We start from the raw sequence: 6,607 nt of genomic DNA on the forward strand, positions 1-6,607 counted from the left end.
AGAATTAATACTGGAAAAATGGCTACCCTATCAATAGTAATCTATAGGTTCAGTGAAATGTCTACAAAAATTCCAGGGCCTGGAGAGATGGCTCAGCTATTGACAGCACTTAATCCTCTCCCAGAGCACTCAGGTTTGGTTTCCAGTGGCTCACTGCCTATAGCTTAAATTCCTTGGGGATATGAGGTCTCTGAGTTCCTTGGGCACCTGCACTTATGTGCACCCATCCACAAATAATTTGAAAACTCCATTTCAATATCAATCTTCAAAGAAATAGAAAAAAAAACGATGTTAAAATTTACATAGATGCAGAAAAGACCCCAAAATGCTAAAGAACAATGAGAACAATAAACTGTCATCCCCTTTGAGATGAGAGCTGAGTTTTTGTATCAATAAGGAAAAGACAAATGTTGCTTCAACAACTGTCGCTTGGACAACTGGGTTTCCGTGTAAAGAGAAATGAGCCTAGACCCCTATCTCTTAGTCTATATGACAATCAACTCCACGTGAATCAAGGACCTTAATGTAAGACCCCAAGAATCTAAAATTGATAGAGGAAAATGTATGGGAAACATATCAATATATCAGCACAGACAAGGACTTTCTAAATAAGACTCAGTCAGAAATGACAAATTGGACTCCACGCAATAAAATGTTTCTTCATAGCAGAGGACACCATCAAATGAAGAAGTGGCCTATAGAATGGGAGAGAATATTTACTAGATTATACATCTGACAGAGGATTAATATCTAGAATATACAGCTAGGTGTGGTGGTACACACCTTTAATCCCAGCACTGGAGAGGCAGAAGAAGGCAATGTAGAGGAATGTTAATTCAGAACATGGCTGATCTGGCAAGAGATCAGATCCAAAGATCTTCTAGTATTCTGGCTGGAATATAGACACATCTTTAATCTCAGGTCACAGATGTCAGTAGATCTCTAAGTTCAAGGCCAGCCTGGTATAGCGCAAGTTTGCAAGTTTCCAGTATAGAAAAGATTAGGTCCAGGTATGGTGGTATAATCCCAGCACTCAGGACACAGATGTATGCAGATCTCTGAGTTCTAGTCAGGCAGTCCTGACTAGAGGAGGAGGAGGAGGAGGAGGAGGAGGAGGAGGAGGAGGAGGAGGAGGAGGAGGAGGAGGAGGAGGAGGAGGAGGAGGAGAAGAAGAAGAAGAAGAAGAAGAAGAAGAAGAGAGAGAGAGAGAGAGAGAGAGAGAGAGAGAGAGAGAGAATGTTTATGGAAACAGGTTTACAGAGACAAGATGTAGAGAGAAAGAGACAGGTTCCAGAGAGAATGAGTTAGACACAGGTAAAGGCAGAACGAGCCAGAGAATGAGGAGCCAGAAGATTAGAACAGATTGCTAGAGTGAGTTTGAGGCCAAGCTGATCATTTCAGTCAGAAGCTGAGAAAAGCCAGTTTGAATCAGTCAGCTAGGAGAGGAGTTTGAATCAGAATGGCTGAGTTGAACCAACCAGTGAGAGTTCAGAAAGATCTAGAAAGGGTGAAGGCTTATTCAGTAATAAGTCTCAGAGGCTAAAAACACTCTAGGCCTAGAAAGGATTGTACAGAGGCTAGAATCTTCCAGAATTAGGTCCATGTTAGCAGATAGAGGCAGCAATTACTCTGAGACAACAGTTACTTCAGGTGAATAAAAGTTACTTTTACAAGGCAAATCTCTGAATCTACTAGCATAGTCTACAGAGCTAATTCCAGGACAGCTAGGGATACACAGAGAAACTTTGCCTTAAAAACAAAACAAAAAAACCCACCCTATATTATACAAAAATTGAACACACTAAACACCAAGAAAAAAAATCAACAACTCAATTAATAAATGGAAATAAGTGGATAGTAAGTCAAACTATGAAATACAAATATCCAGTAAACATGAAAAATACTCAATAATACTAGCCATCAGAGAAATGCAAATAAAACACCATGAGATTCCATCTCATCCCAGTCAGAAAGGCAGTCTTCAGAAGTGTTAGTGAAGATGTGAACCAAAGGGAACCCTTATGTTCTGCTTGTAGAAATCTACATTAGTCCATCTGCCATGGGAATCATGAAGTTTCTCAAAATACTGAGTGGTAGACCTACACATGACCCAGTCACTCCTGGGTATTACCCAAGTCTCCATATCAACCTATGACAGAGAAACTTCTGAGGCATCAGTGTTTATTCTGATAGCATCATCAGGAGCTTTGTCATGGAACCAGCCTAGGTGTCGATCAACAGAGTAAAAAGTAAATGAAATCTGATATGTAAACACAACCAGAAAGGAAAGCAAAGTTAGCCCGTTTGCAGAAAAGTAGACTTAAAAGAGACAGTCATAGTGCATGAATTAAGGCAGTCTCAAAAAGACAACTATCATAGGATTTCTCTCATGTGTGTGTTCTTGACTTTAAAGAGACATAAAATCAAATGTGTACTGATAACACAAAAGCAGAAACAAGTATCTATAGGCAGGGAGGGGAGTAGTGAGGGGAAAAGGGGCGAGGAAGAGAGAGTAGTGACTGGGGATAGACTCAATATACAGTATATACTTGTGTGAAAGTGACCTTAGGTGAGCCAGGAAAATAAATCACAATTTAAAACCAGAGACAGACAGAGAAGACAGAGAGAGAGAGAGAGACGCAGAGAAAGAGAGACAGAGAGGGGGAGAGACACAGAGGCAGAGACACAGAGAGATAGACAGACAGACAGACACACACACACACAGAGAGAGAGAGAGAGAGAGAGAGAGAGAGAGAGAGAGAGAGAGAGAGAGAGAGAGGTAGAAAGGTAGAATGCACCTTCTGCCAATTGAGTGGAGTCCATTTGAATAGAGTTTAAATAGAGTTTAAGAGGGCAGCTAGCTGTCTTTGAAGTAATAAATTATTTGATACTATTTGTTTTCCCCGAGTCTGGCCATTTTGGGTGAGGTGCTGTCACTTCAGATTGTGGCTCTCATTGTATAGAGAAGGCATCGTAAGCCACTGGGTCAGGTCCAGGCAGCTAGTTAGGACTATTGAGAGAGTAGGAGATTTTGCTCTTTATCTTTGACTATCTTGTCTCTCTATATAATTTATTCAATGAGAAGATCCAAGAGCAGCACATAATTCTTCTGTATTCATAATTTTTCTTATTAACTAAGTTTATATTTGCTGTGCACAGTAGCTCTAAACCTATAATCCCAGCCCCTGGAAGGCAAACAAACAGATAACAATAATAGCAAAAGCCCCAACCTTACAGGGATATTGTGACTTCTCCAGAATGAAAGGTACCCTTCCTTCTCTTTCATCTTCTTTTCCGTGTTTTTCCTGCTGAGCTTCACCCTCTGTGCTTAAGAAAACCACTAGTCATGATATTTGACATGAGCTATTTGTGAATTAAAATTCCTAAAACGTAACTGTGTCTGGTTGTTAACAACAACAATTTTTTTTCTGGAAAGAGTTTATGTCTGCAGAACCTAATGGTCTGAATGGAATCTCAGTACTGTGGAGACGAGAGCGTGGGGTTGCTTAGGGTCAGACGCTAGTACTGTATCTCGAGGTAGTGTTAGCCTTCTGAAATTGCCATTCCTTGCCCCACTCTGTCTAAACTAACACCTTGTGATAATAAATAAAAATCTCTTAAAAGCTGTTAAAGTAACATCTCATGATAGTAAATAAAAATCTCTTAGAAACCTGTTAACTTATAACTAACATCCTGTAATAATGAATAAAAACCTCTTAGACACTACTAACTCAGCAGAACAACAGCTTCAACCAATCCAAGAACAAAGAATGTCATCAGACAGCACTTTAGGCCTTAAAAACGTACCCATCTCTAAGTATCTGCCTCTCTGGAGTGCCCAGCAGTTCATTTTAAACTTGCCTTGGTTTATAGTTTTCTTTGTTCTGTAAAACCATAGAATCTTTATGAAACTTCTTTCACATTGGAAGACAGAATTTTGGGGGTAACCTGAATCTACATTCTCTAGCTATGGCATAGAATAAATGTTCCCCCGGGCCGTGGTCTAGAATACAGGATCAAGAATAAAACATGTATTCAGTTCTTTGAGTTGAGAGCTATTTTGCTCATGTGACATACTTTTAGGGAACCAACCTATTTCTAGAAACTTTAAGTAACAGCTTCCATCTCAGAGAAAAGTCCATAAATGACATGTTTTGCAAGCTTCACAGCACTGCAGTCATTGCTCATATCATGGTGAGTTCTCAAAGTATTTTAAGGAAAATATTTGAAGGCAAATAAATATTGTCACACATGCTTGCTTGACATTCTTAGGAATCGGGTGTTTCTCCACACTCTTGGTCTTCAATTGTAACTCAGTTTCACCCGATATATTGCGGTGAAGATGAAATTGTACAAGCAAGCACATGCCTCAGAGGGTATCTTAGTCAATACTCTGTTGCTGTGAAGAGACAGCAGGACCACGGCAACTCTTATACAGGAAAGCATTTAAATCACACTTGCTTATAGTTTCAGAGATTTAGTTCATTATCTTCATGGTGACGTGCATGCCAGCATGCAGGCAGATGTACAGTGGAGAGTTCTACATCTTGATCTGTAGGCAGTAGGGAAACAGAGGCACTGGACTCTGGCTTGAGCATTTAAAAGTCCAAAGCTGACCCTCCAGTGACACACTTCCTCTAACAAGGTCAACATAAATCTCTGACAAGTAATACACTCTAATGACCAACACTTAAATTGATGAGCATATGGGGCCCATTCAGACTCAAACCACCTCAAGGGAGCTTTCAGATTCTATCGTGAAGTCTGAACTGAACCCCTTCTGGGACCCCTTAAATGAGACTCTTGGAGGCTGTGATTGATGCAAAAGCAAGAGGAGCTTTATTCCAAAGCACTGGGGTCGACTCCCTTTCAGAGAAAGACAACCCTGATCAGACTCTAACGGAGTTATATGCCTTTGATAAGGGCAGGATTCAAACAATGAGGGCAGGACTTGAACAATGGTAACTAGGCAGGCTACTACTGGTGAGGCAAAGCGATCTTCAGACTCACTCGTGGTCAGTGGACTTTCCGAGGGGGTCAGTTGTGGAGTCACAGGTGGCTTTGAAGGACTGATAGTTGGCCTGCCATTGTTCCAGGAACTAAGCTGGCCCTACTCCTCCTGGAAGGGAGGGGGTCTTTTGTGCTCGGAAGTTTGTGGTGGAATTTTCCCACTGGCCTCAGATTGGCCCCAACCCTGGCTCTTCCACTATTGTTTTGGCATCAGGACACTTTACCCATTGAAGGCTATGCTGGGGAGTTGCTCCAGCCATCTAGAGGATGAGGAGTCATGAAGAAAACTAAGGTGTCATTCTGACACTAGCATTTCCAGACACATGAATGAGGTCAAGATGGCTCCGCATTCAAGAGCACTGGCTGTTTTCTAAAGAGTTTCAGATTTGGTTCCATATGGCATTTCCTAGAGAATTTTCTGTCCTCCTTGGACACTACACACATGTGGTGCATAGAGCTAAATGCAGGTCAGTCACATAAGATTGGAAACAAATTAAAAAAAAAACTTTAAAAAATCATGAGAAATAATAGTTGTCTGAATTCCTTAAAGTGGTATTTGCAGGGTGTGTGTGTGTGTGTGTGTGTGTGTGTGTGTGTGTGTGTGTGTGTGAATAGAAGTGTATAACTAAAAAGGTAGAATGCTCAAATCTCATTGTATCCTAAAGTCCTCTAAAGGAGCTGCTAGAAAGAGATCTCCTAGTATAACCCCTACCCCAGCCCCCTATGCTCCCCATTCCCCCAACCCCTCCAACTCCCGCCAGTGACCATTCGATAGACCTGCTCTGGGAGCCTGCCATCACATATGAGGACAACACTATGTAGACTAGGCTGGCCTCAAACTCACAGAGATAAACCTGCCTCTGCCTCTAAAGTGCTAGGATTACATGTGTGTGCTACCATGATCAGCAATATCTTTCAAAATGTTTATGTGAAAAATAAAATCAAGCACACATTGTGATAAGGTCCTCTAGAGAAATAAAAACAACAGAATTAACATGTATTATAAAGGGAATTTATTAGCTTGGCTTACACAATAGCTGCTGAGTCCAAAATGCTGGACACCTAATCAGTTTCAGTTTGGTGCTGAAGTTGTGTAGGATTCCAGAGAGCCCGTGGTCTTCAGTAACCTAGCTTCTGATATAAGGAAAAACAAAAACAAGAACCAAAACAAAGCAAAAATATAGCATTTACAGTCATTCTGCTCAGCTTGGCTACAGGCCATATGTGACATTGAAACATTTTATATCAGAATTTAATTTTCCAGCCCCATTGATAACATTTCAGTACTTAGTGGCTACCTGTGGGTGGTGCAAGTAGTGGGAGAGATGAGATATGACCATTTCAATTGTTACAGAATGTTCTTTTGAAAGACTTTATCCTTGACCAAACATTATCCATTCTTAGCTTATTTTCCTTCCTTCCTTCCTTCCTTCCTTCCTTCCTTCCTTCTTCCCTTCTTTCTTTCTTTCTTTCTTTCTTTCTTTCTTTCCTTCCTTCCTTCCTTCCTTCTTTCTTTCTTTCTTTCTTTCTTTCTTTTCTTGAGACAGGGTTTCTCTGTGTAACAGAGTCCTGGATCTGCTGGACTTGCTTTGTAGCC

General features: G+C 40.9%; 1 long non-coding RNA gene across 1 annotated transcript in view; it reads right to left on the minus strand.

Moving 5' to 3' along the window:
- Nucleotides 1-6,006: 6,006 nt before the first annotated feature.
- LOC134486402 (uncharacterized) overlaps nucleotides 6,007-6,607 on the minus strand; it is a 6,839-nt gene continuing 6,238 nt past the window's right edge. The window contains exon 3 of the long non-coding RNA XR_015684463.1: nucleotides 6,007-6,144. This is a non-coding gene — a long non-coding RNA (uncharacterized LOC134486402). The remainder of the gene's footprint in view (nucleotides 6,145-6,607) is intronic.

Source organism: Rattus norvegicus, chromosome 3, assembly GCF_021556685.1.
Source record: "Rattus norvegicus strain SHRSP/BbbUtx chromosome 3, alternate assembly SHRSP_T2T, whole genome shotgun sequence".
Classification (NCBI taxonomy): Eukaryota; Metazoa; Chordata; class Mammalia; order Rodentia; family Muridae; genus Rattus; species Rattus norvegicus.